At 38.1% G+C, this 24,059-nt stretch overlaps 1 protein-coding gene across 17 annotated transcripts in view; it reads left to right on the top strand.

Annotated features, from left to right (window-relative positions):
- pwwp2b (PWWP domain containing 2B) overlaps nt 1-24,059 on the top strand; it is a 150,693-nt gene that overhangs the window by 21,507 nt on the left and 105,127 nt on the right. For 4 of the 17 annotated variants that reach the window (XR_011345257.1, XR_011345258.1, XR_011345260.1 and 1 more), the window contains exon 3: nt 10,792-12,602. The exons of 3 other annotated variants lie outside the window; for them this stretch is intronic. The gene's annotated coding sequence lies outside the window, so the exon portion shown is untranslated. Of the gene's footprint in view, nt 1-1,912; nt 1,999-10,791; nt 13,835-24,059 lie in introns of those variants that run through there. 10 more of the 17 variants (XR_011345255.1, XR_011345259.1, XR_011345264.1 and 7 more) reach the window with 7 other exon arrangements.

The raw sequence follows: 24,059 nt of genomic DNA, 5'->3' as shown, positions 1-24,059 counted from the left end.
GAAGCATTTTAAAAGGTCAAACTTGAAAGCGGAGTATAGTTAATAGCAGGATTCTTAATGTTAATAGCAGGATTCTTAATGTGTGGAAGAACATAGATCTGTCAAGGTGGCCACACAGGATATTTAAGAAGGCTTATGGTATGCGGTCCTTCATTAGTAGAGTTTACGAGTCTTAAGGTAACGTTGCAGCTCAAAAAACTCATTAGACCACACTTAGAATACGTATTGTGGTCATTTCTGGTTAGAAAAAAAAAACATAGAAGATAGGAGCAGGAGTAGGTCATTCGACCCTTCGAGCCTGCTCCGCCATTCAACGAGATCATGGCTGATCTTAAAGTTCAGTACCCCGTCCCCACCTTCTCTCCGTAACCTTTAATACCCTTATACTGAAGAAATAGATCTAATTCCCTCTTAAATAGATTTAATGAACCTGCCTCTACTGCCCTCTGTGGCAATGAATTCCACAGATTCACCACCCTCTGGGTCAAGAAATTCCTCCTCATCTCGGTCCTAAATGGTTTGCCTATTATCCTCAAACCATGGCCCCGGGTTCTGGATTTTCCCATCCTTGGAAACATCCCATCTGCATCCATTCTGTCCAGTCCTGCCAGAATTTTATAGGTCTCTATGAGATCCACTCTCAATCTTCTAAACTCCAGGGAGTACAATCCCAATTTGCCCAATCTTTCCTCATAAGTCATTCCTGCCATTCCAGGTATCAGCCTGGTGAATCGCCTCTGCACTCCCTCCAATGGTTGCCTCATTGCAGGAAGGATGTGGAAGTTTTAGAGAGGGTGCAAAGGAGATTTACCAGGATGTTGCCTGGATTGGAGAACATGAATTATGAAGCATGATTAACAGTGCAAGGGCCTTTCTCTTTGGACCGAAGAAGGGTGAGGTGACTTAAGAGGTCGATAAGGTTATGACAGGATGGTTAGCCAGCACCTGTTTCCAAGGGCAATAGAAGCAATTATATCAGGTATGAGGTGAGCGGAGGAAAATTTAAGGGAGATGTCAGGGGTGTTTTTTCACACAGAGTAGTGGGTGCCTGGAATCCATTGCCAGGGTTGGTGGAGGCTGGTACAGTAGGGACATTCAAAAGAATCTTGGACAGGCCCGTGGATGCAAGAAAAATAGTGTTACGGGTGTGAGTTCTGGAAGATTTAGATTATTGAGTAGATTTGTATAGAGGTTGGCACAACCTCATGGGCCAAAGGGTCTGTACTGTGCTGTGATGTTCTATGAGCCTAAATAAAGGGAAGTCTGGTGGCATGATGCCAAGATAATCTGTCAACTTCAATGAGATCAGAGATGATTGTTGAGTTCAGGAGAGGAGGTAGAATCTACCCCCCTGTCCACATTAATGGTGCTGAAGTAGAAAGAGTAGATGATTTCATGTTCTTAGTAATGGATATCTCCAAGGACCTGACCTGTGGCAAGCATACCAGTCCTTCTACTTTCTGAGAAGGCTAAACAGGTTCAGCATGCCTCTCTTGTTCCTCAACAACTTCTACAAGTGTACCATCAAAAGTGTACTTGCTGGATGCATCATGGTATGAAAGTTGCTCAAGATTGGAAGAAACTTTAGAAACTTGTGACTGCAGCTCAGAATATCATGAAAATCTCACTTCTTATCCGCGCACTCCATCTATAGCTTCTTCTGCTTAGCAAAGGTGGTCAACATACTCATCATGTCTATCATTTTGTTTATCGTTCATTCCATGCTCCCATGGTAAAGAAAAGATAGCATTTCTATTGAAGTTTTGTCCTGAGCAAAAACCTTGAGGTATTTTTACTGTTCTTTTCAATAATTTAAATTAAAACTCAGAATTTCTGGTATGAAAAAGCTTTGATTTGAATTAAGATTTTTTAAATTGAAAAGTTATATAATCTTTATCTTTTTTTCATAAAGAATCATACCATGAAGCATGAGGGATGTGGGGGGCCATGCTGAACCTGCCTTCTCAGAAAGTCGAGGTACTGGTGTGCCTGTACCAGGTCAGGTCATTGGAAATGTCATTTTATAAGAACTTACAGCACCATTAATGTGGACAGGGGCGTTGATTCTGTCTCCTGTCCTGAATCGGAAAATTGCAGATTTTGTTTCAATTTGCAGGTTGATCCTTTTTGGCTCAAGTTTGTACCACCCAATTTACATCCAATTAATCTACACTCCTGGTATCTCTTAAATGGTGGGGATTAACCCCACCCCCAACCCCCAGCAGATTCACAAGTGAGGTGTTGCTTCACCCCTGAATGGTGGTGAGGGAGGGGGTGGTTAAGGTAGATACCAAGGGGGTGATTAGTGGAAAGGATAAGTGGATGAGGGAGTCACAAAGAGGCAGTCTCTACAGTAGGTGGAGAAGGGAAGGTGTTTCTGGTGGTGGGATCATGATGTAGGTGACAGAAATTGCAGAGTATAATGTGGAGTCTGGTGTGGTAGGTAAGGACAAAGGGGATCCTGTCCTTGTTGCACCTAGAGGCAGAAGGGGCCAGAGCAGTTGCGAGTAAGGGTTGAGCTGATGGTGGTAGAGGGGAAGACACAATTTGTTTGCAGGAGGATATCTTGGATGATCTGGAATGGATGACCTCATCCTGAGAAAGATGTGACAGAGAAATAAATTGAGAGAAAGGAGTAGAATCCTTAGAGGGGATATGCTGTGAAGAGGTGTCAATATCAAGGTAATTGGAGAAGTTGATGAGTTTATAGAAGGTTTCTCTCCTGAGATGGAGCCAGAGAAATTGAGGAAAGGGAGATGGACCAAGTAAATTTGAGGTCAAGGTGAAAGTTAGCAGCAAAGTGTCTAAAGTTGATGACCTCGTCCCAAGTGCATGAGGCACCAATGTAGTGGAAAAAGAGTTGAGGAGCTCTGCCTGTATATGCTTGTAGTATGGATTACTTGACATTTCCCAGAAAATGGCAGGCGTAGCTGGGTTCCATGTCTACTCCTTTGATTTGGCAAAAGTGGGTGAGAACAAGTTTTTCCAGATGGAGGAGGGTACTGCTAGTCAGGGACTGTTTAGGTTATAGTGAGAGAGCTAGTGTCCGCTGCCGTCAGAGAGCAGCAGCAATAGTCAACGATCCACACCACCCAGCACACGCTCTGTTCTCGCTGCTGCCATTAAGAGATATAGGTTCCACAAGACTCGCACCACCAGTTTCAGTAACAGCTGCTACCCCTCCACCATCAGACTCCAACAATAATCAGGCTCTTATTTTTGCACTTTGTTTCTTTTTCCTCTCTACTGCACATCTTTATTTGTATACATGTGTACATTGGGCAAGAAAAAGAATCTCAGGATTGTATGTGAAGTCTGACAATAAATCTGTCTGTGATTTCCCTACTGCTCTATAACTAGATTCATTTTGAGTTCTCAGCAGAGCAGAAAACTGCTGAGATTCTCCCAACAGATACACTGGGGATTTTCCTTCTGAGTGTGACACATGTTTCAAGCATTTGAATATTTCCGTATTTCATTGTGAATCAGCCGTTTTGGACTATTAAACTAATTTCACAACTATGTCCATTACCAGCCACTATCGCAGGAGCAATTTATGGCCAATGCTACTTTAGTGGAAGTCTCAGTACTCGGGAGAATCCCACATTGTTGAAGGGAGGACATATAAACTATTTCTAGACGACAAAATTCAGATAGTCCTGAAGTTTCCATTGTTCTCCATTATTGTACACCAGAAATTTCAGAGCTCAAGAATTCAGTCAAACTGCTGTTCACTGATGGATTTTTTTTAACCCCCACGACTTGAGTCCAGAAAACTTGAAGGAGGACATCACTAAGCTACAGGGTGATCTCTCAAGTGCATAAATGAAGCAAGCATAGCTAGGTCCATTGCAGGCAAATGCCCTCCCATCCATTCCAGACATTTGTGAGGGGCTGCCTCAAGAAGGCACCTGACATCATGACACCATTACCCTGATCACAATCTCTTTCCATTGCTGCAAAAGGTACTGAAAAAAGCCTGAAAGCCAGCACCTCCAGGTTCAAGGACAGTTTCCTTCCAACAGCTATCATTCTTGAACCTCCCCTTGGTACAGTAATTATAGACTGCTCCGACAGCACAAAAGACCAGAGTGTAATATCTCACTGGGATTACTGTATTCTAAATTTAAATTTTAAATTTGGGCATACAGTATGGTAACAGGCCATATATGCCCAATTAAGCTACATGTAAGTAAATCACAAAAATCTGTAGTCATGATGGTTGAAATTTAGAAACACAAAATGCTGGAGAAGCTCAGCAGGTCAAACAGGATCATTTGTGTAGCAAAGGTGAAGACACATGACCAATGTTTCAAGCTTGAGCCCTTCATCAAAGTATGAAAAATGCCGGCAGGAGTCCGAACAAAAGGGTGGGGTGAGGGGTGGCAAAGACAAGATGATGGGTGGAGAAGGGAGGGAGGCGACAGCAGTAATGAGGGGGAGGAGGAGTGGGTGGGTAAGGGGGAAGGAAGAGGAGAACTGGAAAGACAGGAAAGGGGGAGGGGAAAGAAAAGGCAAGCAAGTTTAGTAGAAAGCCGAAATGTCAATGTTAATGCCATCTGGATGGTGTGTGCCCAGATGGAAAATTAGGTATTGTTCCGCCAATCTGTGGATGATCTGTCTGGGATAGTACATGAGGCCATGGATAGACGCGAGTCTGGGAACGTGACTTGGAATTGAAATGGTTGTTGTTTTTGTGGATGGAGAGGAGGTGCTCAGCGAAATGATCTCCCAGTCTGTGACCAGTCTCTCTTTGTGGCATTCTGGCATTGTGGTATTAAGACAGAATGTGAGAAAAAAGGGATCATATTCTGGTTGGCTGCTGGTTACCAGTGGTCTGCAGGGGTCAATGTTGGGGCCACTTCTTTATAAGTTACTTGTTAATGATTTAAATTGCAGAATAAATGGCTTTGTGCCTAAGTTTGTACAAAGATAGGTGGAAGGGTAGGTAGTGATGAGGAATAAGGCTCCAGAGAGACTTGGATATATTTAGAGAATGAGCAAATGAAATACACTTTTGGAAAGTGTATGGTGATGCATTTTGATAAAAGGGCAGACTATTATTTGGATGGGGAGAAAATTCAAAATTTAGAGGTGCAAAGAGATTTGGGAGTCCTCGTGCAGGATACCCTAAACCTTTTCCTTTCCACTCGCATACCATATACCCTAGGTGCACTGTGATTAATAAGGGATGGCTGAAGGTGATATGTGTGTATGGGAAGGGAATGTTGAGAATCACTGCTGTAGACCCAATTGTTACTGAAATGGCCTGGACAGAGAAAATGTGGCAAAAGTTATTTCCCATGGTAGGGGAGTCTAGGTCAAAAGGGCACAACTTTAGGATTGAAGGGTACCCATTTAAAACAGACGTGGAAGAATTTCTTTATCCAGAGAGTGGTGAACTTCTGGAATTTGGTGGCTGTGGAGGCCAAGTAATTGAGAGTATTTAAGGCAGAGATTGATAGGTATTTGAATAGTTAGGGAATCAAGAATTATAAGATAGCAGGGGAGTGGGAAAATGGGTCAGCTAATGAATGGACTATTTTTGCCCCTATATTTTATTGTCTTACCATTATCAAAAACTTTATAAGGAAAAAGAAAATAGTTTTATGTAGCTTCATGGAAAATGTAATGATTTAAAGTAACTTTAGCAAAAAAAAAGTTGAAAAGTGTCCTTTCCTTCCCCCCCCCCCCCCCACAAATTTAATCAGATCTAATGAATGAGACAACTATCTTTTCATTGGGGACTTGATGTGCTGGATAAGGCCAAGATTGTTTCTCCTAATCTTTGACACAGTATATGTATTTCTTACAAAGTGGTATTAGCAAGGAATTGCTGACTGCCGTTCATTCCTCTTTGCATGAGTGGAATGGCATCCAAAAGTAATTAGGCTCCCAAAATTACCACAGCCGATGTAAGACACTTGGCCCTTGTGCAAACCCAATGGCTTTTCTAGGTTTTGGTGCCGCAGTTTGTTCCCGGAACTAAATGGCATCAAACCTCTTTGTCAACTCTTTGGGAAGGGGGTGGAAGGAACCTTTGTGTAAGGAATGTTTTGATGGATCTTACTGAGTTTTGGAATTTTTTTTGTGCACAGTGGCTGAGAGTAATGGAAAGCTTTGGTCTACCTGAATCTTTGCTTTCTTGAAATATACTTTCTGATATTTTCACAAATCAGAATGAAGAGGTACACTTCTTTCTTTTGCAAAATAGTCTTCCATTACTTTGCCTCCTAACTTCCTCCAGTTTGATAGCCATTGGATATACCTTCATCTGTCTAGGACCCAGCTTATTGAATACTTTCCCTGAACTTTTCAAGAAAAAAGTTAAACCTTTTTTTGTGTTGTGGTCTTAAAATCTCCTTGGGTGGATGATGCTATGCAGTATCTTTTTTCAAGATGTTTCACATTGTGTTGGATTCCATAATTTGTAGTTTGTTGTCTTGGAAAGCTTCATGGAGTGAAGATAACTTCCCATGAGTTATGAGAGCAATGAGTGGGGTAAAGGATAAGCTGTTGGTAGCTGCATATATGACATTCTTTTCAGAGGGGAATGTTAGATCAAACATACCCTTGCACCACTTGGTTACAATAATGCATCCAAATGAAGTCTGCCCAACATTGATGTCTTTTGTGCAGCTGGTATTAATGATGGCAGGTTATTTTAACAATTTGAAGGTCAAACCATTTTTAAAAATTTTTCACACTATGAACCATATCAACCAAAATATGTACAAACATTTCTCATTAAATTTACACAGTGGCTTTTTCTCCCCTTTTTTTTTCCCTTTCCGTTCCTCCCCTCTACCCACCCCCTCCAAAACCCATAAATATTTGACATATACAATAAAACCATAAAACAATATCTTCATACAAAAGAAAATAAACAGGAAAAATGCATCATCTATTTATTACACACTGAATCTAGTCGTTTTGTCTTCTTATCATTTTCATTCTCATTTTAGGAGATAGAGGTCGTAGGCAAGCTCTCTGATCTGTTCCATGTATGGTTTCCAAATTTATTCAAACATTGTGACTTTATTTTAAAATTATGTTATTTTTTCAAATGGAATACATTTATTCATTTCCATGTACCATTGCTGTATACTCAGGCTCTCTTCCATTTTCCAAGTTGACATTATACATTTTTTGCTATTGCTAAGGCTATCATAATGAATTTTTTTTTGCACTTTATCCAATTTGAGGCCTAATTCTCTACTTTTTATGTTACTTAAAAGAAATATTGCTTTTGTTTTGGTGTGTTATTTTTTGTAATTTTATTTAGTATCTGATTTAATTCTTCTCAAAACATACTTACTTTCGTATATGCCCAAGTTGCATGTAATGTTGTTCCCATTTCCTTCTTGTAGCGAAAACATCTATCCAATAATGTTGAATCCCATTTGTTTAATTTTAGAGGAGTGATATATAACCTGTGTAATCAATTATACTGTATCATGCGTAACCTTGTGTTTATTGTATTCTTCATAGTTCCAGAACATAACTTTTCCCATACTTCATTTTTTATCTTTATGTTTAGATCCTTTTCCCACTTCTGCTTAGGTTTATAGTTTATTTCATTTTCCTTATCTTGCAGCTTAATGTACATGTTGGTTATAAATCTTTTAATTATATGTTTCCCAATTTATCCTTTAAATAAGCTTTCAATTGATGATATGCAAACATTGTACCATGAGTTATTCCATATTTGTACTTCAGCTGTTCAAATGTTAATAAATTATTTCCCAAAAAAACAATTTTCTATTCTTTTGATTCCTTTTCTCTCCCATTCTCTAAAGGAAAGGTTGTCTATTGTAAAAGGGATTAGCGGATTTTGCGTCATTAGTAATTTTGGTATTTGATCATTCATTTTTTTTCCTTTCGAAGTGAATCTTCTTCCATGTATTAAGTAAATTATGCAGTACTGGTGAGTTTTTATATTGCACCAGCTTTTCATCCCACTTATAAAGTATATGTTCCGGTCGGTACCTTTCCCCCTATTTTATCTAGTTCTATCTTAGTCCAGTCTGGTTTTTCCCTTATTTGGTAAAAATCTGATAAATACCTTAATTGTGCAGCTCTATAATAATTTCTAAAATTTGGTAACTGAAAACCACCCTGATTACACCTCTCTGCTAATTTATCTAACGCTATCCTTGGATTCCTCCCTTTCCACAAGAATTTCCTTATTATTCTCTTTAGTTCCTTAAAGAATTTTTCTGTTAAAGGAATTGGTAACTCAAACCATATTCTTGATGTTCTGATAGATTGCGTAGTAGGTGTGACAATAAACTCAATGTATATGTGCCCAGAAATTTTTTCTTGCTGCAGCTGAACAGGTACTTGTAAAGAAAAACTATAATAAGCGCATTGAATTAAAGGAGGCAATAAATACATGTGATAATATTCATAGTATCCCAGTGCAAAACAAAGTGCAATAATTTTGTACTGTTGGAGCATTCTGTGATTCGCATGCAAAGAAGTGTTGCGCTTGAACCAAGTGCTGGTTTTCAGGCTTCCATCCCTTCTTTCCAAAGTCTTCGAACATCCCTGCAAAAAGTTGTATAATGTAACTAACTTGGAGTTTTATTTTGAGTATGACAGTTGATATAAAAAATCTGTTACTTTTATGAAATAACTTGGAGATGTGCAGTTTAAGATTTTTTCGATCGAGTTTTTATTATTACTGGTAAAGGAAGACTTTTTGAGTACTCCCAGACTCTAATTGCCAATAAATTGTTGCTTTAAGAATTCTAAAAATGTTGGATTTTTATAATTTCATGCCTTCTGCTTGTGTCTATGTTGTGACTTCTTTCTAAGCCTTGTTGTCAGGTTTTGTTTAGTTTTCGTTGAAGGTGACAGTGCAGTAGGTGTTCACACCTGTAGGTAAAATATAAATAGGGACATATTTGACTTATTATAGGAACTCCTTCTTATAATATGCATGGAAATTCCAATAATGGCTTTATTCCATATATTTCCTTTTTTTAAATCCTCTTCCACTTACAATATTGCTTTGTTTTCTTCGATCGCTCTTTTTAACCCATTTTTGCAACTCAGAAAGAACCTTTTTAATATTCATTCTGCTCTGCGTCAAACTGCTGAATGAACCTGTCCACTACAGATAGTCGCCAACCTGTGACCTATGGGACTTAGGACCATTTGCATATAGGACTGAATTTTTTTTCCCAAAATATAAAGTTTACAAGGTTTATGTTGTATTTCAAAAACTATAACAGGGATTCAGGGCATGTAAGAGCCAAAGTGTGCCTACTTACCTTTTTAGTTGGCGTTCTTGGGGCTGGGTGTGGCCATTTTGATCCCTTGTGAATGTGCGACTCATTGGAAGGCACGTGCATGAGCCTTCAGTGGGTTCATGTATTGGAGTGCAGTTGACGCATGCACGAGAGTTGAGCACCCTGATGATATTAAAATTGCATCTTTAACTCTTATAAATCATCCTCTGCTCATTAATGTCTGACTGACTTGCCATCCATTTCTCATGTGACTGGACTACCTGTAGTAACAATCAACTGCCTGAACAAATTGCAAATTTGTTTAACGAAGTCAACAGGACTAAGGTACCAAAGTGTTTTGTCCAAGTATACTTGTGTATACTTAGAAAATGTTCATCAACTCTGGAAACAGTTCTTTTCTGCAATTTCTTCAGATAGCAAGCTCTTCCTTTCGCCAAGACTTGCTGCTCTTGTCATTTCCAAGATGTTTCTTTAACTATGCTGGTCTTAAATTGGCCTCGTATTAAACTTAGTATCTTTCAGTTTATTGTTTTGGCTCCTGTTCCCTTTGGGGGCATTTGAATTATAGAACAATGACAAATAGATATTTCAAACTCTTGGCTGAGGTATTAAATTGGTACTTACCAATTTAAGTGAATGAAATGAAAACATTCTCATGGCACCTTGTGAAGAAAGCTTGGACATTTCTTGTGTCCTGGGAACATATTTTCTTCTCGAGTAATTCTAAAATAGCCTCTAACAAAGATTTTAATAACATTGTGGATTCTACACATGCAAGTTTTAGTAGATGTAGAAAATAATGTCGGCGATGGATTATATTAATGGATAAAAGTTCCGTTTATTAATCTTTTCTCATCGTGCATTAAAGTTTGGCAGTGGAGCTTGGTTATTTGAGGTGCTGATGGAACCTATCTGTTGAGCCTGGATTCAGTTTGTGTTCTGAGACATTCTATCCTTGGTTGGGTGCTGTACTGTGCCACCTGACTCAGCCAAACAGACCTGGGTAAAATACTCTGTCATTGGTAGTGGCAGATGTTGATGAGACTATCACTCAGGGCGCAAATGAAGAACTTAACTAGGGATATGAAGGTTCTGTATAGGTGTTAGTTTCAAGTTTAATTATAAGGGACAGATTGTGAAACTGGACATGAGAGTGGATCTTGGAGTACTTTTTCATGTGCTGGCTTCAGGTTTGCCTCAGTACTGTGCTTGGGGAGTGACATCTATTCATTTGGAGATTCAGTGGAAAGGGAAAAATGAGGGACCTTGCCTGAGCTTTGGTTGGTGAATCAGAGTCTAACTAAATCATTGTTCATACGTGGTATTATGCATATTCCTCTGGATCAGAAAAGGAAAAAGAATAAATTCTTGGCTTTGATTCAAATTTGCCTATTACAGAAGCATTTGCTATGTATATTTGTATAATATGAGTAAATTTTTTCAAATGGGGAAAAAAGGTTTTAGAAATGTTTCTTCAGAGGTTTCTTTCAACCTCCTTGTGATGCAGTAATTTTCCTTTCTTTTCTCTTTTAAGATAGCCGAAGATCAGGAGAAAAAATTTCAATATTCTCTCTGATTTAAGTGGCTTTGATCTTCAGCCAATACTCCATTGAAGAATTTTGTATGGTCTTTACAAGGCTATCGGATCCTGGTGAATTCTTGTCGACAGTTATCTTGAAGGAACCGAAGGACTGGGCTTGATCTGTAACTTGCAAGAATAAGGAATGGAGCAGAAGGAAGTCTGACTTTTCATTTTGGACTGTTATTGATTGTGATGGAGCCCATATTCTCATGGGTGGATGGTGAATAGTATAATTTGGAATGTAGCTATTTAAGTCACTGCTCTTTTGTCTAAGACTTGTCTCAATCAAAATAAAATTACCACAAAAAAATACAAGGGTGAGTAATGGATAAAGACTAGTCTTTTTATTTTGATTCCTGATTTTTAAAAAAAATTGTGTAATGCAGTAGTTTTAATACAATAAGTATAAAATGTCGCTTAAAAGCTGCAATTGCCCATTGTCTTACAAATGATTGCAGGCAAATTGGGCATTATTTGTTACTTCATTAGCATTTAGCAAAATTTGGTTGTCTCTCCACGAGATGCAAGGCTTGCTGTTTCTTCCTCTTCTTCCAGTAACATTGGATGTATTCCAAATGCACAGATCGCGCTGAAGTAGTAATGGATTTAAAATGGTTCCATGGTATAATCTGAAGATGAAATTGTAACATTGATCTTACAGTGGAGAAAAGTTATTGAATAAAAAGATCAAGTTTAACAGCATTTAATGTTGCCCCGTGACACGGAAATGCTATCATGGATCCCATCAATTGTTTTTTATAATTACGTACAACGTGCTTTCCATGTAGAATTATGTTTCTTTTGCACAACAATGCTAAAATAACTGCAAACTATGATATTAAATTTTTGAAGATTTAATGAAAAGGAAAATGAATGAGAAACATGCCATATTAAGAATGCGTGGAAAATGATACCTGATGTTGAAGGGGTTTGTAGATTTATGGAATGCATTGTTTTTTGTCTTTTGAATGATTGGTGCCCAAAGTAAGTTCTATATTTTGTATTGTGGAACTCCCTCTCTGTGAGTCTTATTCATTTTTTAAAAGATTAGTGAATTATCCCATTGTAAACACGGTGGGGGGGTGGAATCACCTGATGCTTACCAGTTTCCTTTTTCATGTTGGTGCTGCCTTTTTGAGTATTTTGATAATATGCTGGTTAGTAATTGTATCAATCATAGTCTTGAGCTACACACTTTGAGGCCCATCCAAAATCTGCCCAAACTTTGGCCAAGGATAATATTCTTATATCCCAGTTGGGCTTTGTAGCTCTTTGAGGGTTAAATTAACTTCTGCTCCTTGATGTTGTCCATATAATCTGCTGTAATATAATTTATAGTTATTAAAAAAGGACTGAATTGGGGTTGTCTGAAATGCTCTCCCCAGATGTAAAGAATGGACACTTGAGATCTTGAATGTCACAGAACTGAAACATAGCTTGAGTTGGTGCCTTCAGTAGAGAAGGGGAAAGGTGGAGAAATGTAATAAGAAAATGGTTTAGAAGCTTAGTATGGAATGCACATGACAAGTAGGATTAGGCGATCAGCAAGATTGAGAATGTTGTTTTTTGAAGGAGCATTCTAAATGGTGTCCACTTCTGGGCTTTCTCTGATCCATTTTTCTTCTTAGAAGTTCAGATGACCTGTTCCAAACACATAGGATTTTGGGATAATTCAGTTGTCCATCTCTTTATTACGTCTAGGAAGCCTGAAGATTCTTGTCTGAAAGATTCCAGCACATTTCCAGTGCCCATTTTTGTTGCAGGTATGTAAGCAAACTTAAGTGATCGCTGTCATACAGATGAATGTAAAATTTGGTCTTTTCTGTAAATGTTTTGTACATTTTGTTCCACCAAACTCTTTGTCCTTTTTGTCATTTTCATCTTGTATTTTTTTTTTGCAATACTTTTCATAGAAGACTTGTTTTTAAAGATTAGTTGCATTATTAACTAAAATGAAAAATTACTGATTTGATTTTTGATCTTAAAAAGTGCTCTTAACATTTGTATTTTTGATTTAAAAATCCTCCTGTACTGCAAAATGGTTAAGAGGTTTAAAACAAATATGGTTGTTGTCAGCTGAATTGGATAAATGCCAAGATCTTGTGCTAGAAGCCCAGTCATGAGAACTTTTAATTTGAAGTCTGTGTTCAGATGTGTTTTCTTTGACAAATTTACCCAGTCACTTATATACATTGGTGTAGCCAACAAGTGCTGAAGGCATTTTTCTACATGTATAGATTTAGTTAATTCCAGTTGCCAATTGGTTTTTGATTTCAGGGACACCTGTTTATAGTGGTGGGTTATCAAAAGACTGGACCTTTTGTGAATCTGTGGGTGTGTTGAAATTAACAAATTGTAGATTTACAGAACCAAAGCTATCATTTAAATATTTCTTTAAAAGACCATTAAATAGTTCAAAAATGAATCCTGAATGAACATTTTATTTCCTGCTTATTAAAAATTGTTTGCATACTAAAGGGAAAAGGGTTTCCACTATATTTAAAATATGCTATGATCAAAGGTGTGTGTGCGTGTGTGCGTGTATTCATGTTTTAAACAGAAGTTTCAACTTATCCACTTGCATTCGCATGAACAAACTAAATGGAGTTAGGTAAGACTTGTATTAAACGATTCCCTGAAATAATTAACAAGCTGTGACATGTATGGGACAGCTGAGAACCTTGATTTCCAAGACCCTGCACTGAAAATAGCAGTCTTAAATTAGATTTAATTTCCTGGTTAGTAAATTGCATTGAAAGATAAGTTTACATATTGTGTACAGATTTTAAAAAAATTTTGTGATTGTATCATTTCATTTAAAAATGTGCGCTGCTGTACTTGTAAATGCTAGTGAATTGTATTCAGTCTCTGTATGACTTGCTTTCCAACAGATTGAATTTGTGTATTTACTCGTGCACTTCCACTGTACAAACTGCTGATTGGGAGTCGCAACAACAAGGTGAAAGGCTAATCAGCAATAAAGTCTATTGAAACACTTTGTATATTTTTTTTGATGCTAAGATTGCATCTGAACTCTGATTGCATTTCTCTTTGTAAAATGGCATTTTGCTTCACATCCCATGGAGTGGTTTTTAATGTGGGGAAGACTTAGTAATTAAAAAAGTTACTTGCTGCAAAATTATTGTTATTCATTGAAATTGTCAGTTTAGTTTCATGATCATTGAAATATATGGTTAGAGATTTTATTTTTGGATTATGATTTATTTTTTTTCTTTCCCTTTTCCCTTCAACTTGCCCTCCCTGCCCCTCCACACCTATTTCTGTAATAGGGTTATTTCATAAAAATGAATTAGTTGGATGAAAGAAATCGAATTTGTTTGGGATGTAAAAGTGGACCAAGGATTTACTGATTAAAATTGAACTGAAAATTGCAAAAGTTTCAACCAAGATGGGACTCTCACAGTGAACGGCAATGCTCTGGAGAGGTGGTGGAACTGATAGACTTGAGGGTACTGGTGCAGAGAACTACAAAGGTGGCTTTAAGAACACTGGCCTTCAATGGTCACGACATTGAGTACAGTAGCAAGGATGTTGTGTTTAACTGGACAAGATGTTGAGGAGTATTATGCACAGGTCTTTTCACCCAGCCATAACAAAGGTATCATTAAGCTGGAAAGGGTATAGCAAAATTCTTGAGAATTTTACTCGGATTGGTGAACTTGAATTTTAGGGGATAGGCTGGATAGATCAAGACTTCTCTCCTTGGAAATAGGGAGACAAAAAGGAGACCTTACAAATACTTAAAATCCTGAGCGATTGAGGTGAATAGTCATTGTCATTTTCCCAGGGTAGGGAAATCTAAAACTAGAGGACATAGATATAAGGAGAGAGGGGAGATTTAAAAGAAACCAGAGGGGTACAATTTTACCAGAAGGTGGCGGGAATATAAATCAAGATGCTATAGGAAATGGTAGAGGGGGATACAATCGTAATATTCAAAAGGCATTTGAGCAAGTACATGGAAAGAAAAAAATAGGGAGATATGGTTGGAACGCGGGGAAATTAGACTAGTTGGAGAACTTGTTCATTGTGGACATGTTGGACCGAAACATCTGTTTCTATACTCTTGGCTCTAGAATAGTATGGTTTATTTTAAAATTATTTCTGTGGCCTAAAAAAGAATTTGACCAAGTGAAAAAATAACATTTTTTGGTGCATCTTTACACAAATATTCCTGTTGGTGAGGAAAGGAATGAAATGTAAATGAATCGACTGGGTGATAATGGAGCGAAAAATGCGAGATAACTTTGGAACACCCTGAGAGCAACAAGACAGGAGTTGAATTTGGAATGCAATGTTCCTATTTGTAGCAGGTGCACCCTTAAGGTTGAAAGTTAGGTTATTGACTTATTTTTATATATTTGTGCAATTCAATATTTTTCCAACTTGATGGTTTGTGACCATGCCACAAAACCTCGCAGTCAATGAACAATGTTGTCTATTAAATAATTTTAAAAACTATTTAAGTTTCTGATGTTCAGAACAATTAAAAGTAAACTAGCTGGCATTGATACTTAAGCCACAAATGAAATGCCTTTCACCATTTAATGTAATTTTTCCATTAATCACCTACTTATTTGCAATTTTGTCATCAGGAGGCATTGCAATTTAGTACTCGGGTAGGAGGACAAGAAAAATGGTGATAGGAATTCTTTTGTGTGAGTGTTCAATTTGCATCCATGTAGTTTGTAATAATATAGTTTTGTACAAGTACTGGATCATACCTATAGCATTCCATTTTGTATTGTTTTGCATCAAACATGATCAGGTTTGAGAATTTTGACCCCAAAAATTTTTTATGAATGATCAGCTCTGGTCACCTTCTTCCCATGACCTCCAATCTCATTGTTTACCATTCCCACATTGCCTGTTTTCTACCTTTTACCCAAGATAAATAAACCCGATCCTCTGGGCAGACCCATTGTTTCTGCTTGCTCTTGCCCAATGAACCTGTATCATCTTACCTTGACTCCCCTGGTCCAATCCCTCCCCACCTACATCTGCAATATCTCTCATGCTCTCCACCTCTTCAATTACTTCAGATTCCCTGAATTGGACTGCTTCATTTTTGCTATGGACTTCCAATCCCTTTACCCCTCCATCCCCCATGCTGAAGATCTCAAAGCACTTTGTTCATTCTTGACAAGAGACCCAGCCAGTCACCCTCCACCACCACCCTCCTCCACTTGGGTGAACTTGTTCTCACTCTTAACAGTTTCTCCTTTGATTTATTTCACTTCATTCAAATCAAAGAACTAGCCATGGGTATCTGCATGGGTCCCAGCTATGCCTGCCTGCTTCTGTGTTTTGTGGAGCAATCCATGCTCAAGCCAACACTGCAAGACCCCTCAACTCCCTTTGTGACCTTCTCCACATCGGAGAGACTGGTCACGGTCTGGGAGAGAAATTTGCTGAGCATCTTCACCTTGTCTGCATTGGTGAGATGGATCTCCCAATGGCCAACCACTTCAATTCTGTGCCCCTTTCTCTTGTCCATGGATTTGTGTACTATCCCATCAAGACCACTCATAAATTGGATGAACAACACTTGATTTTCTGTCTGGGCACTTTTCAACTGGATGTCATAACATCAGCTTTTCTGATTTTGCTAACCTACTCCATTCTTCCTCCTCTTTTCCTGTTGTCTTCTAACCCTTAGCTCTCCACTCACTTCCCTCCTCCCTCCATTATTCACCTCCTGCCTCCTGCATTTGGATCCATGCTCCTAACCCTCCCCTCTACTGTTTTGTTTGGGCACCTGCTGATGTTTTTCCAGAACTTGATGATGGGTTCAAGCCTGAAACTTTGGTTATGTATCTTTACCTTTGCTACATTAAGTGTACTGTTTGACCTGATTTCTCCAGCCTTGTGTTTTTTCATCAACTACGGTATCTGCAGACTTTCATGTTTTACTGCTAAGCTTCTGCTGTCCATTTATCTTGTGAATTTAAAGGTGGCAAGGATTCAGCAGTTTCTTCCACTTCTCTATCATCTTTAATGTTGCTAAGTGTCCCAAGGCTCATTGCTGAATGTTTATCAAATACATTTTGACATTAAGCTACCTAATGAGATTCTTGAAGCAGGCTGTAAAACTTCGCCAAATAAAGCTGGAATATAGAGCCATTAGTTATAACAGTGACCAGGTAGCTATGGGAATGTTGTGTAAAAACATGTGATTCACACATTTCCTTTCTGAGAAGGAAATTTGCTGACTTTATCAAGTTTGACTTAGCAATGTTGTTAATTTTCAGTACCCCTCAGTAAACTACTCATCAGGGCAAATTGGGAAGGTCAATAAGTGCAGATTTTGCCTGAGACCACATCCCAGGAATGAATTAAAAACCAAAGATATGATGTAAGGAGACGATTACAAATTTTGGTAGGTAGGCAGTTGAAGGTTTGCCCATCTTGGTGGGTTGTGAGTTCCTCAAAGTTGGAATTGTAGTGATGTATTTGTTATGGAGTATTGTGGACCCAGAGGAGATGAAATGATCAAAGGCCAAGTCATAATTTTAATAAATATGTTATAATCATGGTATTGCTTAAGTGAAGATATTGACATCAGTTTAGCCTAACACGTGTAAGGATAAAGACAATGGAGTTCATAATGATGGAGAATGGAATCTCCATAAGTCTGTAGTTTTATTTAAAATTAGGCAGGGTGATTGTTTCAATGTTAATTGAGCTGAAAAGCAGAAAATTGGACAATGTGAAAATGGTTATCTGATCTGAAACTCCTCTTGGTCAGATAACATAGATTGCAACTGTTCTAGTTCAATTGTTGGGCAGGGAGATGGAATCAGTGTTGGAGAATGCTTATTCCATCAAAAGGTAAAGCCTGTTCTTCATAATATTTGCTTGCCTAATATTGGCATTTAACTGAACAATCTGACAATTTATTAATGGAAATATTAAAAAGGTATATGTGGACACTGATATTTTGGCATAATTATGCCAAAGACCACCATTATGGACAGAAAGTGAGACTTCGAATGAATCTTTGGGTTATACTAAGGAGAATAGCACAGGGAAATAAACCAGACAGTTTCACAAGGTTATTATGTTCCAGGTTTTAAGCTAATTGGTTTTAGCCTTGGATAATACTTTTTGTATGAACTGTTCCTTCCTGATCTTTGTACAGCAGATCTCCACATCAAGGACACTAAATAATTTATTGATTTTGCTCTTATTTATCCTGAGCCTAGGAAATAAGACATGTCCTGCTGATGCATAAAATATTTGGCAACAATGTAAAAAGTAATATTTAGCTGCAAAATTTCCATTCAAGGTTCCATTTATTGTCATTTGCACAGAATGTGTGATATTTGTCCTGCAAATACAAAGTCACCAAGTAATCTAGCATATCATTAAAGCAAAAGTTTCCTTTGGAAACTTCAAATATCTGTGAATCTCTCTGCCTCCTCCTATTGCTCCTGTAGCTTCTGGTGCTTCTGTAATCTGGTACTGAATGGCCTGTACCGTGGTAAACTCTGGGTATCCGGATTTCACCTCTAACTCCTGGATCTGAATCCTTGAAGGTTAGGAGGCCTTTTCGGAGGCTGCCTTGGCATCAGACTTAGAATCCTGGAACAGAAGCCAGTCGTTGGCCTGTTTGCAAGCCTTTGGCCACTGAGCCCAAGCTGCAGCCTGCCATCGCAGCCACACTTAGCTATGTGCACTCCAAAGAATAAAGATAGCAACTCCTTTTATGGAGATGGAGATGGAGATTCGAAAAAACTTCCACTTCATAAATCCAACGTCCTATTTTTAATTGAAAGGTAGTACTCACACGTTTATGGCCACTCTGTTTTCATAGTCCTGCAATTCCAGATAGATTTTTTTGGTCCCAATTTCATCCCTACTTTTGTTTCTTTCTCAAAAATGTATCACTTGCCATGTGATTAACATCTTGTATTATGTGCTTCTAAATCATATTTGAGATTTTTTGAATCAAATCATCTTCCAACTTGAATTCATGTCACATCTACTTTAATAATTTCCACTTTTATGGTCCTAACTTGCTCATCTTTATCATGGAGGTCTTGTCACTCCTCTTCATTCCATCTTGATTTCCTACATTCTTATTTCTCCCCTCACTCAATGAGGGCAAGGATAGGAGTTCCCTTGTCTTCCAATGCTGCAAACTTAATGTTCAACAGATAATTCTCTGTAACTTCCACTGCCTTCAATAAGATTGATCTCCTGACATGCTTTCCTTTCCCTCCCTATTCAGCATTTTAAAAGGGCTGTTTTCTCTGTTACATTTCCCTGATTTATTCTAACATCTCCCCATCAGCCAATTATACAACACTTTATTGTGCAATTTCATGAAAGACAGCAGGAAATATTTTCTCCTGCCTCTTGCAACTAAACCAAAGATCCAAACCATTGAAGTTCACTTGCTGTGTGGCATTTTATGCTTGTGATGTGTTTTTATTGGAGAAACCATTTACTGACTGCATGATTCATTTGCAGAACATCTGTGACTGCAAACCCCAATGCATGCCCGAGAAACAGCACATTATCTTGCATCTAAGTGCTTTGCCACACTCAGTATTGTTTTTAAAGTTTTAGAGATGCAGCATGGTAACAGGACCTTCCTGCCCATGACCTTCCTGTCCAAATATCCCAATTAACCTATAAACTCTTCGGCTTTTGGAGGTGGGAGGAAACCAGAGCACCCAGAGAAAACCATGCAGACATTGATTTGAACCCAGGCCACTGATGCTGTAATAGCACTAACTGCTACGCCAACCATGCTGCCCGTGTTTAACAATTTCAAACAGATGGCCTTGTGTGTTATGCAAGGACAGATGCCGCCTGATCTGAACATTTCAACTTTCTCTGGTTTCTGATTTTCCCACAGCTACTACTTTTAGTAATTGATGTTTCCAGCATTTTTCCTCTCTCTGCCCCCCTTCATCTTCCTTCACTCACAATCCTCTTGACAAATTAGCCATGCTTAATAAGATTCATGTACCCAATGTATTGGTGTCACCTGAACCTCCTTTTGTTCTCCAGTTCCCTGCCACATAAATTCCACTTGTTATCTCACTTTGCCAATGGTAGAGAAGAGTCATTGGCTAGAAATGATTGCTTCCCAGATGTTGCCTGACTTGCTGAACTTTTCTGGTATTTTCTGTTTTAGTTTAGATTTTCAGCAAATTAAGTATTTTATCTTTTAATATCCTTTGCTTATTAGTATTCACTCACTAACTTTGCCTCTTTTTAGCCAATTTAGTGCCATCTTCTTTTGATATCTATATTTTATGTATTTGGTGTGAAGCCATTATTTCTGTCATTCTCTGGATCCCCTTTGAATACAGAATATTAATTTTGTCTCTAGCCTAATTTGTGCCCTCTTGATTATCCATATTATTTATTTGTTTGGGGCTAAAGCATAATTTCTCTGTCTTTGGTTCCCTTTTGAGCATTCTATTTTGTGTTTTATTATGATGTCCTACTAATCTCTTCTATCCTGGTTTTCTAAACTCACCTACGCTAATGGCAATTTATGATAGCAAATTACCCTACCAATCTATCCATATTTGGGATATGGAAGGAAACAAAAGCACCAAAGGAAATCCATGCAGCCACAGGGAGGAAGTGCATTTGTCATATGGAGGTCAGGTTTGAAGTACGGTCACTGGAGCAGTGAGGTTGTGTGTTCCAGTTTTTACAGCGTACATTTGGCATTTAATTTGTACTCTATCACTTCCTGCATTTTATTGCTTTTCCATGAGGAATACTGAAATAAATGGGAGTTGAGATTTTTAAAACACTCTCAATTGAATGGTAAAATTCACGGCCAATTGCAACAGCAGGTCAGGAAATAAAATAATCATAAACATTTCCTCCCACAGCCCTTGTTTTTTTTATTGTCTGCTGTGTTTTTATAAATCTGTCATTTCAAAAGATTATTCAAAGAATATCAAGATTCAGAAGCACCTGAGATTCTGCAAGAAAAGCATTCCTGATTTTTATTTTAGTCCTTGCAGTAATTTTGTCATTTAAAGATGGACCCTTAAATCTGTGCAGTTATGGTCCTGAAGTGTTTGCACATTCTGTTGATTTAAGAAGCAGTACTGAATACATCTATGACGTTCTAACCTTTCACAACACTGGTGGTTTTGGCATTCCATGATATGCTGAATTTAACATTGACCGGTACTTTCTATGCTTTCCTTATCCTGAAAGTGGTCTTTCAGTGTATGGAGAATGGGAAACAAATATTAAGGATAGAGATGTTTGTAACTTTGACAAAAGCTCAAGTTTAATTTATCTGAAAAAAGGGATGTTTCAAGGTGATCATTCTAAAGATTTTAAGACTCACGGAACCTTTATCCAAGCAAATCTGCTGCAATGAAGAGTTAAAAAATCTGAAAATGTGTAAAAAGATTAAGAAATACAAAAAGTGTATCAGAAGCATCTTCATTAAATGATACGTTGACTGTGTTACCATGACATAAGCCGTAAAAAAAAAAAAAGGTCATAGCAACTGAAGTGTGTAAATATATATATATATTAAAAAAAAGAGAGAGACACAAATAAGCAACCATGAGTTGTTTCAGAAAAGAATGGATGTGTTGGCAGCAAATATCTTTTTCCTTTAAATGAAGTGCCCTGGTAGACACTGATATGGTGCGGTTGACGCTGCTCTTTTTGATCACAGTTGGGTGCACAATACCCTCACCTCATTGACTTGCTATTTTTCCTTTGTCATTGGGTTTCAAGGAATTTTTCCTTCACTCAACAGTTAAGAAACGTACAATTTCCAGCACTATTTCACCTACTTATCACTCCTGCTAGCAGCTTTCACTCAAGATATGTTGGCCTAGCTTTGCCTCTGTTGGAGCCATGTAGATTTGTGATCAAGATAGTTTTGGTCACTGGGCTTACATCATAGTTGGATGTATGAGTGACAAAGGGAGTCTTAGACTTTGCTGTTTAGTGAGTTGATTGCTGTGGAGAGCAGGGAAAGATAAAATAGATTTTAAGCATGACCAAAAAAAGCTTTAGCGCAGGGACCTGGACTCTGTCAGAATTTGTAGTTCAGAATTGCACATGGCAGGTATGGAATTTAAATCCTGTTAATCATCCAGAAACTTGAATAAAGCAAAATAAATATAATATTATTGACCACCAGAAAACTATCAGATTGTTGAGGAAAGCATACAGCAGTCCACTTAAGGATGAAAGTTGTGATCCTCACCAGCTATAAGTGCCTCCAGACCATGTCCTTGTCAATCTACATGTTGCAGATGCATCAATTTGCAAGAACATTGGTAAAAGGCTAGGTTTGCCATGGTGAAGATCACATTTCTTGATGCCCACATGCTTTCTACCATCATTGAGGCGCAAGTCAGGAGCCTGATGAAATACATTTGTCTGGGCAGCACAGAGCATGGTTCCAATAACACGCAGGAACCTTGACACATCCAGGACAAAGCAACCTGCTTGATCAGGACTTCACTCATCCACCACTGTTAAACCTTGCATGCAGTGCAATTACTTGCTTTGGCTACACTTTGCAGCATCTCCTAAACCAATGACCTCTTTCACTTTGGACAAGAGCACCTGGACCATGAGAATGCCACAGTCTGTGGGTTTCCCTCCAATTTGCACACTGTTCTGAAATGGAAATATATCACTGCTCCTTGGCTCTAAATCCTAGAACTTTTAATCCTATGCAGTTGGGTAGGGTCTTTACCAGAAATACGTCCGCATTTCAATATAGAAACTTTTCTCTGGGGTTATGAAGAATGGGCAATAAATGCTGGTCTACCAATCATGCCCACATTCAAAAAGTTGAATTTAAAAATAAATTTCATCCATCTCCATTTATGGGGAGAAAATTCTCAATGGTAGTGATGGAAGGGCTGTAATTTTTAACAATGAAAGATGGACACACTAATTTTGTTTCCTTTCACATCTCTGAACCTGAAGAAAACACAAAGCAGTGTTTGTAATCTAGCACCGTGTTTAATGGCTGAATGAGGATGGTGTCAGTCAATGAATTTAGATTTGACACCCTGCAGCAGTCATGATATGACTGAACAATATTTTGAGTTTGGAGAATGATTTGCTTCTTTCTCGTTTCCCTGTAAACAACATCATTGGAAGTTTGTTGTCGTCTTGTCATTCCTACCCTTTTCAATTGTTTTTTTTTCTTCCCTTCATGTTCAGATTCTACGGTTGTATTTGACATCACTGATTACTGATCAACAATTTACTGAATTTCATCTTGATTTACAAATTGCTCCAGTCCACCGTGTTCCCTCTAATTATGCAACTTCCTTCCAGTCACATGTCATGTACTGTAGTTTCCCCAGGCATTTGATTCTATTTTCTTCAATCTGTGGAGCACACAGAGAGTTCCAAAAATAACCATGGAAGATAATTTGAATGGTCAATCTTCTGCCTGGCCAAGACTACCACGAACTGAGCAAAGCTGATCTGAAGTAGCTGCTTTCTCTGTTCAAACCAAATCTGGTAATTATATATTTAATGGAAGTTGATATACTGAATATGTAAAGAATACAAACTTTATTAAAGTGTATATTATGTTGATTCTTTCCAAGTTTAGATGGATGACAAGGGACCTATGATGTTGTTTAAAGTGGAGGAGGAGATTTTACAGTTCCCTAAGTAGGTATTTTTCCCCAACTAAAAACATTGAATTTCTAGTTCCAAGATGAGTGTTAATATTTTGATACCAGTACTGTGTGTGACCCATGTTCATTACCTGACCCCATGTATCCAGGCAGGTTTATATCCTAAGACACATGACTCCAGTATAGTGTGGCTGATGGGAAAACTAACTGCAGATGCTGAAAGTCTGAAATAAAAGGAGGAAGGCAGGCTTGAGGCAAGATAGAATCATAGAAGGTGACAGCACAGAAAATGGACCCAAAATGTTCATCTACACATACATTTGTTACTTGACCTGTTTTGTTCCCCAAAAGGAGATCAGGTACTGCATCCTCTCCTGTTGGTACCTCTTATGTATTGATTTAGTAAACTTACCTGAACACGTTTCACAAACTCCAAGTCAACAAGCCCTTTCGCAGTGTGGGAGTTCCAGTCAATATTTGAAAAGTTAAAATCTCCTGATATCACAATGTTCTTCTACTTGCATCGGTCTGCTATCTCTACAGATTTGCTTCTCCAATTTTCTCTGACCATTGGGGGGGTCTATA

The sequence above is a fragment of the Narcine bancroftii genome, chromosome 10, assembly GCF_036971445.1.
Source record: "Narcine bancroftii isolate sNarBan1 chromosome 10, sNarBan1.hap1, whole genome shotgun sequence".
Classification (NCBI taxonomy): domain Eukaryota; kingdom Metazoa; phylum Chordata; class Chondrichthyes; order Torpediniformes; family Narcinidae; genus Narcine; species Narcine bancroftii.
The sequence above is the reverse complement of the archived record's forward strand: the minus strand, read 5'-3'. Positions and strand labels throughout refer to the sequence as shown.